General features: G+C 42.4%; 1 protein-coding gene across 1 annotated transcript in view; it reads left to right on the plus strand.

Moving 5' to 3' along the window:
- klf9 (Kruppel like factor 9) overlaps nt 1–15,090 on the plus strand; it is a 105,190-nt gene that overhangs the window by 89,135 nt on the left and 965 nt on the right. The window lies entirely within an intron of this gene.

Here is a 15,090-nt window from a genome sequence, read left to right on the forward strand (position 1 = left end):
GGTCTCCCATATTAAATACACTCAGTGGCCACTTTATTAGGTACGGGAGGCACCTAATGAAGTGATCACTGAGTGTATACTACAAGTGCAAAATGCAGCTGAAAATCTGAAAACAAATGAATACAAATATTAAGCAGGTAGTATTTTCAGGGGAAAAAATAACTGAGGTAGTGTTTTGGGCTGATGATCTTTCATCAAAACTGGTTGTAGATTAAGTAATCCATTCTGAAATGACGACTGAGTTTCTCACTGTACAGATGTTCCTTCACATGTTTTATTTCCATAATCAAAGTAACTGCCTGTAGCTTGACCTGTTACGAAACAAAGATAGAGTTGGAGAAGCTGGCGGGACAACAGGAGGCCCATGTTGTATGTGTCAGCCAAAAAAAGAGCAATATGACCTAATTTTTGCAATACTTCCTAGTCTTCATTTCACAAAGGTCATCTAGATGTATCTCAATATGCTTGGGCTTTGTACTTCAGCCACCTTTTCACGTAATGAGTTCTAAGTCCCCAGCACTGGCTGTGTGGAAAACATTCTTCTTAATTCCTTTCTATTTTTTTTACCAATTACTTTAAATCTACCCCCTTACCATTGCTCATTTATATCTCCTATGCAAGATCCACAAACCTAACTATGCGGGTAAGCCCATTGTCTCTACCTGCTCCTGCCCCACTGAACTTGTGTCTGCATAGCTTCACTCCATTCTGTTCCTCTTGGTTCAGGTCCTTCCCACTTACATCCACAACAGTTCACATTCCCAAGCTCCTCAACAACTTTCTATTCCCTGACATTGACCGCATCATTTTCGCCATGGAGGCCCGGTCCCTATAAACTACTATCCCCCATCAAGATGGCCTCAAAGCTCTCCACTTCTTTCTCAACAAAAGACCCAACCAGTTTCCCTGCACCACCAGCATCTTTCATTTGGCAGAACTGCTCCTCAATCTCAACAATTTCTCCTTCAGCTCCTCCCACTTTCTTCAAACTCAAGGGGTAACCATAGGCCTCAGCTTTGCCTGCCTTTTCATTGGCTACGTAGAACAGTCCATGTTCCAAGCCTTCCCTGGTAATGCTCTCTAACTCCTCCTGCCCTATGTTGACAACTGCATTGGTGCTGCTTCATGCACCCATGTTGATCTCATCAATTCTGCCAAGTTTGCGTCCAACTTCCACCCTGCCCATAATTTCAGTTGGTCCATTTCTGACACCTCCCTTCCCTTTCTCGATCTCTCTGTCTCCATTTCTGGAGACAAACTGTCTACCTGCATCTTTTATAAGCGTATGCCTATCAAGACTATATGCACCTCTTCCAGCCCCGACTGCTGCATCTGTTCCCAGGATGAGGCTTTCCTTTCCAGGATATCAAAGGTGTCTTCCTTCTTCAAAGAACGAGGTTTCCCTCCTCTACTCATGATGCTGCCCTCACTCGTATCCCTCCATTTTCTGGACATCCCTGCACACCCTCTCTTCCCACAGTCTTAACAGTGATATGTCCTCTTGTCCTCACCTACCACCCCATGAGTCTCTGTATCAAACACATTATTCCCCATAACTCTGCCATTTTAATGGGATCCACCCACCAAAAACAACTTTACATTCTCCTCTCCCCCAACACTCTGCTTTCCAAAGGGATCGCTCCCTCCGTGATGGCCTGCCGGTTCGTCCTTAACGACTAACCCTCCTCCTGGCACCCATCCCTGTAAACAACAGAAATGCTACACCCACCCATTCACTTCCTCCCTTGCCTCAATTCAAGGCCTCAAGCTGTTCTTCCGGGTGAGGCAACAACTCACCTGCAAATCTGCTGGAGTCATTTATTGTATCACGGTGATCCTGATGTGGCCTCCTCTACGTTGGTGAGACCAGACATAAAATGAGGGACCTCCAATCCATCTGACAAAAACGGAATTTCCCAATGGCCAACCATTTTCACTTCTATCTCCATTCCTGTTCCGACATATCCATAAGACCATAAGACAAAGGAGCAGAAGTAGGCCATTCGGCCCATTGAGTCTGCTCCGCCATTTTATCATGAGCTGATCCATTTTATCCTGTTTAGTCCCACTGCCCCGCCTTCTCACCATAGCCTTTGATGCCCTGGCTACTCAGATACCTATCAATCTCTGCCTTAAATACACCCAATGACTTGGCCTCCCCTGCTGCCCGTGGCCACAAATTCCATAGATTCACCACCCTCTGACTAAAAAAATTTTTTCGCATTTCTGTTCTGAAAGGGCGCCCTTCAATCCTGAAGTCATGCCCTCTCGTACTAGACTCCCCCATCATGGGAAACAACTTTGCCACATCCACTCTGTCCATGCCTTTTAACATTCGAAATGTTTCTATGAGGTCTCCCCCATTCTGCTAAGCTCCAAGGAATACAGTCCAAGAGCGGACAAACGTTCCTCATATGTTAACCCTCTCATTCCCGGAATCATTCTAGTGAATCTTCTCTGTACCCTCTCCAACGTCAGCACATCCTTTCTTAAATAAGGAGACCAAAACTGCCCACAGTACTCCATGGGAACATCACATCCCTGCTCCTATACTCTATTCCTCTAGAAACGAATGCCAACATTGCATTCGCTTTCTTCATTACCGACTCAACCTGGAGGCTGACTTTAAGGGAATCCTGTACGAGGACTCCCAAGTCCCGTTGCATCTCAGAACTTTGAATTCTTTCCCCATTTAAATAATAGTCTGCCCGTTTATTTTTTCTGCAAACTGCATAACCATACACTTTCCAACATTGTACTTCATTTGCCACTTCTCTGCCCATTCTTCCAATCTATCCAAGTCTCTCTGCAGACTCTCCGTTTCCTCAGCACTACCGGCCCCTCCACCTATCTTCGTATCGTCAGCAAACTTAGCCACAAAGCCATCTATTCCATAATCCAAATCGTTGATGTACAATGTAAAAAGAAGCGGCCCCAACACTGATCCCTGTGGAACACCACAGGTAACCGGCAGCCAACCAGAATAGGATCCCTTTATTCCCACTCTCTGTTTCCTGCCAATCAGCCAACGCTCTATCCATGTATGTAACTTTCCTGTAATTCCATGGGCTCTTATCTTGTTAAGCAGCCTCATGTGTGGCACCTTGTCAAAGGCCTTCTGAAAATCCAAATATACAACATCCACTGCACCTCCCTTGTCTAGCCTACTGGTAATTTCCTCAAAAAATTGTAATAGGTTTGTCAGGCAGGATTTTCCTTTAAGGAATCCATGCTGAGTTCTGCCTATCTTGTCATATGCCTCCAGGTACTCTGTAACCTCATCCTTGACAATCGACTCCAACAACTTCCCAACCACCGACGTCAAGCTAACAGGTCTATAATTTCCATTTTGCTTCCTTGCCCCCTTCTTAAATAGCGGAGCGACATTTGCAATCTTCCAGTCTTCCGGAACCATGCCAGAATCTATCGACTTTTGAAAGATCATCGCTAATGCCTCCGCAATCTCCACAGCTACTTCCTTCAGAACACGAGGGTGCATTCCATCTGGTCCAGGAGATTTATCGACCTTTAGCCTATTCAGCTTCCTGAGTACTTTCTCTGTTGTAATTGTGACTGCGCACACCTCTCTTCCCTGCCACCCTTGAGTGTCCGGTATCCTGCTGTCTTCCTCAGTGAAGACTGATGCAAAATACTTGTTCAGTTCCTCTGCCATCTCCTCATCTCCCATTACAATTTCTCCAGTATCATTTTTTATCGGTCCTATATCTATTCTCACCTGTCTTTTACTCTTTATATACTTGAAAAAGCTTTTAGTATCCTCCTTGATATTATTTGCTAGTTTCCTTTCATAGTTAATCTTTTCTCTCTTAATGACCTTCTTGGTTTCCTTTTGTAAAGTTTTAAAGACTTCCCAATCCTCTGTCTTCCCACTAATTTTTGCTTCCTTGTATGCCCTCTCCTTAGCTTTAACTTTGGCTTTGACTTCTCTTGTCAACCACGGTTGCATCCTTTTTCCACTCGAAAATTTCTTCTTTTTTGGAATATACCTGTCTTGCACATTCCTCATTTTTTGCATAAACTCCAGCCACTGCTGCTCTGCCGTCTTTCCCGCCAGTGTCCCTTTCCAGTCAACTTTGGCCAGTTCCTCTCTCATGCCACTGTAGTTTCCTTTACTTCACTGAAACACCGACACATCAGATTTCGGCTTCTCTTTTTCTAATTTCACAGTGAACTCAACCATGTTATGATCGCTGTCTCCTAAGGGTTCCTTCACCTCAATCTCTCCAATCACCTCCGGTTCATTACACAATACCCAATCCAGTACAGCCGATCCCGTAGTGGGCTCAACAACAAGCTGCTCTAAAAAGCCATCTCGCAGACATTCTACAAGTTCTCTCTCTTGAGATCCAGTGCCGACCTGATTTTTCCAATCTACTCGCATGTTAAAATCCCCCACAATTATCATAACACTGCCCTTCTGACAAGCCTTTTCTATTTCCAGTTATAATTTGTAGTCCACATCCCTGCAGCTGTTTGGAGGCCTATAAATAACTGCCATCAGGGTCCTTTTACCCCTGCTATTCCTTAGCTCATCCCATAAAGATTCTGCACCTTCCGATCCTATATCACCTCTTTCTAATGATTTAATATCATTTCTTACCAATAAAGCCACGCCTCCCCCTCTGCCTACCTTCCTATCCTTCCAATACACCGTGTATCCTTGGACGTTCCGCTCCCAGAGACATGCATCCTTTAGCCAGGTCTCAGTGAGGGCCACAATATCATACCACACATATCATATCAGCTGACGGCCCTCCTCTTTTGCCACATCAAGGCCATTCTCAGGGCTGAGAAGCAACACCTCATTTCCATCTAGGTAGCCCCTACCTGATGGTATGAACATTGATTTCTCCTTCTGGTATTTTTTTTTCTGTTCCCTCTTCTATTTTTCACTTGGACATCTTACCTCTTCTCACTTGCCTGTCACCTCCCTCTTCCCTCTCTCCCATGGTCATAGCTCCTCTATTATCAGATTCCATCTTCTCCAGCCCTATCCCTCCTACCTGGCTTCACATATCACCTTTCATATAGTCCTCCTTCCCCTCCCTCCACCTTTTTATTCTGGCATCTTTCACTTTCCTTTCCAGTCCTGAAGAAGGGTCTCAGCCCGAAACGTCAACTGATTATTCATCTCCATAGATGCTGCCTAATCTGCATTTTGTGAGTATTACTTTAAATCAATACACCCTATTTATTAATCTCTCAGCTTTAAATGTATAGTTTTCTTTGGTGCAGATAGATTTGGCCAGTGAGCTTTTGTGGTAAGACTTGAATGGACATGAATGACCTTTTTGCCGAGTACAAACAAACAACATGCAAATCTATGAAGGAGACAGAAAGATAAGGTGCTGTTTCTGAGTTCCAATGGCTTTTCAAGCACTTCAAGTTTCATGCAGCGTCTTGTTGTTTGTATTTCTAATGTCAAGATGGGAAACACTTCAGAGATGACTCCAACTTGTATGCCTTGACCTTGTGGTCAGGACAGAACCTTGCTCTGAGGTGGTATGTTACCAGAAGATGGGTCATTAGTTTGATTTTTTTCCCCTTAGTTTGAAATGTGTTTGGGCCATAATCTGCTGAAAGTGCAGACTGATCATAGTAAATGAGACTAACACTATCGCCTTAACTAATGGGATTTATAAGTGAAGACAGAAGCAATTAAAATCTCCTTTCCTCCCATAGATGATGTTTGATCTGCTGAGTTTTTCCAGGAGATTATTTCTTGCTCCAAATTCCAGCATCTGCAATCTCTTGTGGCTCCAGATGCAGAGGAACATTAAAGATATTTGAGTGATGGGAAGAGGGGAAATTATTTCCATTAGTTATGCATTCTATTAGGTACCTAACAGCTGCCTGAGAAACCTGTAATCTAATGGACCAGTATGCTCAATGTATATCTTGCATAGGACAAAACAACATTAAGTGCTGATGAAAATTTCAATGTTCACAGACTCATTGCTGAATTGAACAAGCAGAAGGTAAAGACACTTAAACTAAAAATAATAAACAAGTCACTATGCACTTTAGTTTTATGGAGTACTAAGAGTAAAAGCAGATTACTTTGGATGTTGCAGATCTGTAATAAAAACACATTCGGAGGTTTCTGTAGAAAGACATGTTAATGAGCTACTGGCAGAGCATACAAGGTAGTGATGATTTTTTTAATGTGCGGAAGAGTAGAAAGGCAGAAGGAAGGCAAGAACATAAAGAGGAGAACCTTGGTGGGTGAAAGGCAGAAGAGATTGAATAATAAAAGGAATGATGTTGTGAAGAGAAACTCAGCGGTGATAGGCCAGGATCACTTGTTCATGTTTATTGCCATTCATCCATACACATGTAAACCGCCAAATGAGACAGCAAACACGAGAAAATCTGCAGATGCTGGAAATTCAAGCAACACACAAAAAGTTGCTGGTGAACGCAGCAGGCCAGGCAGCAACTATTGGAAGAGGTACAGTCAACGTTTCGGGCCGAGACCCTTTATCAGGACTAACTGAAAGAAGAGCTAGTAAGAGATTTGAAATTAGGAGGGGGAGGGGGAGATCCGAAATGATAGGAGAAGACAGGAGGGGGAGGGATGGAGCCAAGAGCTGGACAGTTGATTGGCAAAAGGGACATGAGAGGATCATGGGACAGGAGGCTTAGGGAGAAAGAAAAGGGGGAGGGGGGAAAAGCCCAGAGGATGGGCAAGGGGTATAGTGAGAGGGACAGAGGGAGAAAAAGGAGAGAGAGAGAGAAAGAATGTGTGTATAAAAATAAATAACGGATGGGGTATGAGGGGGAGGTGGGGCATTAGCGGAAGTTTGAGAAGTCAATGTTCATGCCAACAGGTTGGAGGCTACCCAGACAGAATATAGGGTGTTGTCCCTCCAACCTGAGTGTGGCTTCATCTTTACAGTAGAGGAGGCCGTGGATAGACATATCAGAATGGGAATGGGAGATGGAATTAAAATGTGTGGCCACTGGGAGATCCTGCTTTCTCTGGCAGACAGAGCGTAGATGTTCAGCAAAACGATCTCCCAGTCTGCGTCGTTCCTTTGGACCATGGTGCACAACACAGTACATGTACACTAACTCACACACATAACACGGAAAATATTATTACCACAAATAAATTAACAAATAAGGTGCATATACAACACCAGTTGAAAAGTAAACAGTGTAATGCTACTGGTGCTTCACAGGTGACGAGACCAACGTGGTGACCATTAGTCTTAACGGCCTGGGGGAAGAGCTGTTTCCCATCTTAACAGTTCTTATCCTAATGCTGTGGTGCATCCTGCTTGATGGTATGGGTCAAAGAGATTGTTAGCCAGATGGGTGGGATCACTGACACTGCTAAGGGCCCTGCATCTGCAGCACTCCTGACAAATATCTTTAATGTGGGGGAAGAGAGACTCTGATGATCCTTTCAGCAATTCTTCCAATCCTTTGTAGGAAGATGTGGTCAGGTGCCTTGTGATTCCCATACCAGACGGAGGTGCAGCTGGTCAGGACACTCTCGATGGTGCTCCTGTAAAAATTGGTTAAAATGGTGGTGGGGGAGTGTCATTCTGTGGTTGGAGCTGTAACAGTACCAACACCCTTGTTAGAAGTAGCTGTCTTAAAGTTATAGAATTTGCTGATTACTTAAGGGAACTGTATCAGGAGCACGGATTAGTGTCTCTTTGAATTTGTATTACCATTTATTAATCAGTTCCCATAAGTACTCAGTGAGATTTAGTATAATATGTAAATAGAGATTTGATGCTTGGAGACAAGGGAGACAAAGCACAGATTTGCAATTTCTTTACTGCACATTTCAATTAATCTGCAAGTGTAAACCCATGTCTGAATTTCCCTGCCTCTTGAATTCTCAATCCCATGCTGACCTCTAAATCCTTGGCCTTGTACAGTGTAACTTCAAAGAACAGCATAACAATGTTGACTGCTCAGTTTATAGGCTTAAACCCTCAGCAATAATTTCAACAATTTCAGATAATGATTCTGCACAATTAATTTTCTACAATCCCTGCATTCAGTGCTTCCAAAACCCTTCATTTCAACGTTAGCTCTTGTCACACCCTCTGCAGGTGTTGCCTGGCTTGCTGAGTATTTCCATTGTCATTAAATACAGTATTTTGAAGAAAGGGATGTTGAATATCAATGTGTTAATTTGATAATGTATAAATGATTTGTTGTGTGTTGTTCTGTCTTTTCAGTACTCTTTGGTGAGGCCCATTGTAACACACGTTGTGCACCTCAGAGCTATTGAAGTAGTTGGGATTAGTCACAAGCACTAACAACATGCAAATTAGGCTTGGCAGGGAAAGTGGAGATCTTTCAGACTGTTGCAGATGTAATGTTCTTGCTTGCAACAGAGAGAGTTTGCATGCTGTATTGGGGCTGGGTGGGGTTCACAAAGGGAGGAATCAGTCCCAATACTTGAGGTCAGGAACCCTAGCAGATGACGAATGGTTCTGGGCTCAAAGGGCTTGAAAATAAAATGACTTTCCATTGATAAACACAGTCACATTAGTAAATCTCATGCTAGAATGGACCTCATTTTTTTTAAAGTTTGCTGTATTTAAGCATTATTCTGACATTTACCACACACATGGTTTTGTAACTGATAAGGTAATTTCTTATTACACAATCTTTATACTGAAATATTATGTTAAAAAGTGCTCTGAAAATCTGTGGTTCTCTGATTACTTTTTTGAAACCTGCTGGATGGTCATGACTACTCACTAGTGATGCAAAGATAGGTAAGAAAGAAGAGCCCAGGTTAGGAAAACCCTGATACGTAGAGTCTGTGCTTATGAAATCAGTAGGATGGATTTACCAGCTGATGTGGGGTTACAGTTCACGAGACAGAACCCTGATGTAAGCTGGGATTTAACTTTATAAACTAGTAGTGAGTGAGCAGAGATCTGGCAAATGGAGCTTAACATTGGGATATGTGAAATTGACTGTTTTGATAGGAAAATAGTAAAAGAAACAAGCAAACACAAGGAAATCTACAGATGCTGGAATTTCAAGCGACACACATAAAAGTTGCTGGTGAACGCAGCAGGCCAGGCAGCATCTCTAGGAAGAGGTACAGTCGAAGTTTCGGGCCGAGACCCTTTGTCCTGACTGTACCTCTTCCTAGAGATGCTGCCTGGCCTGCTGCGTTCACCAGCAACTTTTATGTGCGTTAAAAGAAACAAGCATATTGTTTGAATGGTAGGAGGGTGAAGATCTCAGAGAGGCAGAGGGATGTCATGATACTGTGCATGAATTACAAATGGCTATACTGTCGGTGAAATCAATAAATTGGGCGGCTAATAGCATGTGTCCATTTATTGAATATGAAAGTAGAGAGGTTATGCCTAATTTATATAGAGCAGTGTAGACACTATATTTGGAGTGTTGATTCTTTATTTAAGGAAACATGCAGTTCAGAAATTCAGACTAAATTTGTCTTCATTTTCCCAGTTCAGACAAAGGATCTTTGGTTCTTTTTCCACAGGTGCACTTTGACCTGCCCAATGTTTCGAGCACATTCTGTATGCATTTGTTAATTGCCTATTGTAGGTTGCCCCAGGGATATAGATGAGTGAGATGATCAGAGGAGTGTTAATAGGAATAATGTAGGATTAGCTTCAGTCTGTTCACTCCACAACACCCTGGTTCCATCTTCCATTACAACTAATAACGACTCCCCTTCTTAAGACACCCCCCCCCCACAATAGCAGGAGATGAAGTGACCTTTCTCTTTATCTCTTTCCTTTCCACATCTAGGGGATGTAATGGTCCTTCCAGATGAGGCAGTAATTTTTGCCACAGTTTCAGGATGCTAGTCTTGTTCAAATGTTACCATCTACTGATGATTCCACTCTCCCATCTCAGCTCTGGACCATGGGCAAACTCTGTTCTACATTCTACGTTTAGATCACATCAGTGACGAGCCCTGGAACTGAGTGGAACCATACAGGTTGTACGTGAGTAAGTGCTGTTTGTAGCACTTTGCTGATGACTGGGTGTTAATTAGCCAATATAAATTTCCCCTGCTTTTCATTTTGAAATTGCCCAAGCCTGGACAATTTCCCGTATTCTTTGATAGATGCCATGTTGTAAGTATATTGAAATAGCTTGGCTAGAGGTCGGGCTGATTTTCAGTATCATTAACACTTCCATGATTTTGCTACATCCACTGCTCTTTTTTCTTTCTTGTGGAGACCTTGGTTCCAAGTGGAACAAGCAATCTGCTGGAGGAACTTGGCATGTTGAGCAGTATCTGTCGGAGAGAATGAATTGTTGATGTCAATAACTGCTACCACACCCACCCCCCATACAGATGCGCTGCTCAATCTGCTGAGTTCTTCCAGCTTATTGTTGGTCCAGATTCCAGCATCTGCAGACACTTGTCTCCTTGATTCTAGGAGGTGCTGTTGAAGAAACCTTGGCTGATAACTGAAATGAATTTTATAAATGGCATTCTCTACTGCAATGGTGCAGTGGTGGTTGAGATGCCAATCAATTAGGCTTCATTGTTCCGAATGGAGTTGAACTTGGAGTGCTGGGATTGCTTTAACTGTCCGCATAGTGAAAATTAATTTCCAGAACATTGCTCTGAGAGTGTCTTTAAACAAAATTGTATATCTTTTATAATTTTCCTTTGAATTTTTGCTCTCAAATCATTTGCCATAGTTGCTGTGATTGCTGTGGGGAGGGTGGGGAGAATAAAGAAATTTACCTGACTGACAAAAAAGTTTCCAGTCATGCTCCAGCAAAGACTGGGCATGAGAAAGTGAGATCAATGTGTTAGGTAACCAATGACAAAAGTCAGGGGCAGACAACTGGACAGGGAAGTCATGTAATGGAATCTTCAGGAATAGCTGAGCTGACAAACTAAGTCTAAGTGGAATAGAAGGGAAGAAAGAGAATGCCTCCTGTAATCACCTGGGTCAGGTCAGGTGTGTGAGGAATATAATTATATAAACTCCTGACTGCGTTTTGGCTTTTGGGTATGTTTGCTTATGTGCAATGCTGAAATGATACAAAACTCTGTTTGAGACATTTCAGGTGGTTACTTGCCTTCAGTACTTGATGCTGTAGGAGAGCCATTGATATGTCCAATATTCTGAGTTTAAACTTTCCAGATTATGAGAAGCTTTCATATAAGGAAGTGTTCAGGCTTCGAATACTTGGTGGCAGTAAAGGTTAAGAAACTGGGTCAAAACCTCATGATACAGGACAGATGCTGTTCACTTGGTCGAGCATCTGCATGTAGGTTATTAAGCTCCAAATATCCATTAGTCTTCATCTCACCCTCTCAACATATCATTCTATTGCTTTCTTCTTAATGTGTATCCAGCTTCCTCTTAAATGAGCTCAGCATTGTTGGTAATGCAATTATGATGGATATTCATTGTCTAGGGCCAGAGAGCCTTTTTTTCCCGAAGGTCAGCTTTCTAACATAGCAGCAGCGAGCTTCTAGTGATCAAAAGCATTTTTAAGTAAATTAAACTTCAAGCCAATATTTTTTGTTCAGTGTCTTGCTGTAAATGGAAGCCAGTCTTCATTTGTTAATGTAAATTGCAAGCAGTAATCAGTCTAAAGTTAAAAAGGATAGTTTTGCAAACAATCAGCACTGTCTATTTTGCACAGACTGATGGCTCACAGCATGAAGCTGGTTACAGGAAACTTTGAAGTGGGAAAGGATTTTGATGCTGTTTTGATCAATACAGGCACCCCAAGTTCTGTTTGAAACGTCTTCTGAGGAAACCCTGACAGTAAATATTCTATGGATCCATTCCAAAGCAATGTTGAGAATCCCTACAGTTTTCCGGCATTTTCAGATGTCCCTTTTCTGATTTATTTTCTTTTTAGGATATCTTTTAGATGTTCTTGCTCTTGGATGAGGTTGAACATGTTTAACTATCACAAGTCTTCTCAGAGTTTCAGCCTTCGGTTGTACCGTACTGCCACTCCAGTTGACCTGTCAATGTAAAAGTTAGCTGATCTGGAAGAATCTTCTAAGTCACTTAGTGTCAACAAAATTTACGAGCAGATTTTATCAGCATCGGTGCTCTCACCTGTGGATTTTGGACACTGGGTCGAGGACCTTGCTCTGTCTAAGTGAAGGATGTGAAATGAATTAGGTGTGGTTGCAGGTGTGATGGTGGAGAATCCTTAGTGAAGGAGAATGAAAGATGACATCAGTGTGGATTATCTTGCCATCGGAGCAGATACAATGAAGACTGAAAAATTTGGGAGAAGGGAAGGGACGAAGAGTGGGAGGAAATACAATCAAAGTAGCAGTGGGAATCTAAGTTTGAGATGGATATCAGTGGTTTGTGTATTCACTGAGATGGAAGTGGAGCAATTCAGAAAGGATAAAGTCAGAGATGGATGGAAGTGGTATATGCAGCTTTAATTGTAATATTTAATAAGACCAGGGCTGAAATGACTAACATGAGGGGGCATAGTTTTAAGATGCTTGGAAGTAGGTACAAGGGGGATGTCAGAGGTGAATTTCTCACACAGAAAGTGGTGGGTGCCTGGAATGCACTGCCAGCAACAGTGGTAGAGGTGGATACAATGGGGTCTTTTAGGAGACTCTTAGATGGCTACATGGAGCTTAGAAAAATTGAGGGCTCTACAGTAGGGAAATTCTAGGCAGTTTCTAGAGTAGGTTACATGGTCGGCACAACATTGTGGGCTGAAGGGCCTGTAATGTGCTGCAGATTTCTACGTTCTATGTTCTAAGAGAAGTTTAGATAGGTTCCTGGATGAGAGAGATTTGGAGGGATAAGGTCCATCTGCTGGTAGATGGGATCGGGCTGGCATGGACTGAAGAGCCCTTTTCTGTGCTGTAGTTCTCAATGACTCAGTGACCATATGACAATGAGAGCAGGGCGGAAATGGGTCATGTAGGAACCATTTCAAAGTGTGAGGGCATCATTGATGTCAAGAATATAAATGGGAGCGGGAGAAAGGAAAGAGTTAATGGTGATAAGAAATGTTTAGTGGAGATGAACAAGCTGAGTTCTGTTTGTGGATCTTGGGCAGAAGGTAGAAGTGGGTTGAATAGTGTTAGGGGGCTATGAGGTTGGAGATTAAAAATCTTCTTTTTAATCTGTATTGTATTTTGAGCTGTGCTTTTTTAATTTAGTAGAGGTGGCTAGTCACGTGGTAGAAGCAAAGAGTTTAGTTCTGTATTCATGCTTTGTCTTTAGTTCAGTCTAATTGGGGTAGAGATAGGGAGTGGGTTGGGGATGATATCTTTTTGTTGACCTCTTGAATACCCTTGAATACATTAAGAACGCTTGGCTTATGTGTGTTTAATACGCTAAGACTGTTTATTTCATTATATCACTGGTTTTAATTTCATTAGTTTTTATTTCAAGATTGTTTTGCTGGTTTCTAAATAAAAGATTGAATGTATTCTTCAACTTTGGAACTTTGTTATTGCACAATAGCACATTATATCGTATCACCCCCCCTCCCCCCACCATGCTTAGTCCCTAAGTGGTTTTGGTTTGTTTTCAAGTAACTGCTACATCTAGCAAAAATAGTAAAAAAAAAATAGTTCTGTATGAGAGAAGGAAGCAATATAGTTGCCAATTTATCAGGAAAAAATGACTGAGTGAAATGTCCCAAGCTGGACTGAAATGAGGACTGGTCGATTATCCCACTGAAGGACAAGTATATGAGCGCTCATGGCTGTATCTTTGAACTGGAGAAAGTAGGGTAGGTGGAGTTGAATAAGTTATTGAATGTGCGGAGGTGTTCAGTCAGGTGAAAACATTTGTTGATAGAAGGGAACTGGTCTGGGACTCTTGGGCCATCCTTGTATGAATGGAGACCAGATGAACATTTGGCACCAGAAAACTTTCAAAGTGTGAGGGCATCATTGATGTCAAGGATATAAGTGGGAGAAAGGAAAGAGTTAATGGTGATAGAAATGTTTAGTGGGGATGAACAAGCTGAGTTCTGCTTGTGGATCTTGGGCAGAAGGTAGAAGTGTGTTGAATAAGGTTAGAGGGCTATGAGGTTGGAGAAGGTCGTCTCCGAAGGAGATGTATGATTGTATGGGAGATAATGGCCCAAGTTTAGGGTTATGCTCCAGAGGGAGGTATGAAAGGTGTCTGAGAGCTAATATTTAGCCTTTTTAAGATAGCATCAGCTCAGCAGATCAGCAGTTTGGAAGAGGGTTTGGTTCTTTTCTGAAGGGATTAGCTGTGGGTTCAGATGGGATAGGTAGGATTGAGTAAGCAGAATGGAAAAATGAAGGCAGTTAATATCTTTAGTTAGCACTGAATAGATCTAGAGAGAGTTGAAGGTCAGAGAGAAGAGTCCAAGTAAATCAGGATTTCTGGCAACAAAGCAGGCATGGAGATAAATGTAGTAGGAGTTGAGTCTCACATGGGGCTTGAAATTCATTAAGAAAGTCATTGGGGGATGAAGCTGAGGCCTCTGAAGACTTAATATTGAACTCAGCAATTCTAAATCACCTGCTTTTCCCTTAAATCAGAATTGGCTCATCTGTTCTTCTCATTCCACACGTACCACATTTTCCCCTGGATGTTTCCATCATTATTTCCTCTCAGTCTGTGGTCCCAGCAACGGCTCTGACCTGCATCTCACAGCATTAACATGCCTTCATATACCAAACAATTCTGTAAACTGGAAAATCCTAGCCTCAGCCTATCAAAGGTATTCCCTTTGCTCTATTCAGTACGCCCCTCTGCTTTTACAACTAACTAGCTGTCTCTCTTCCAGTTCTATTGAAGAGTCTCTGTGCTCACCAGTTTCTTCAACTTTGTCTCTAACTTCCAACCTGTTCTCAAGTTTACTTGGCCCATTTCTGACAATGATCTCCTCTTTCTTGATCTCACTGAATCCAAATCTGGAGACAAATTATCCGCTGACATCTTTTAAAAACCCACTGACTCTCACAGTACTCTTGACTATACCTTTCCCCACACTGTCAGTTGTAAAAATGCTATTGCTTCTCCCAGTTCCTCCACCTGCACCTCACCACAATGTCATGAATACTAATTTCTCTTTTGGTAATCACTCCCCTCTGTTCCATACCAT

Source organism: Mobula hypostoma, chromosome 5, assembly GCF_963921235.1.
Source record: "Mobula hypostoma chromosome 5, sMobHyp1.1, whole genome shotgun sequence".
NCBI classification, from domain to species: domain Eukaryota; kingdom Metazoa; phylum Chordata; class Chondrichthyes; order Myliobatiformes; family Myliobatidae; genus Mobula; species Mobula hypostoma.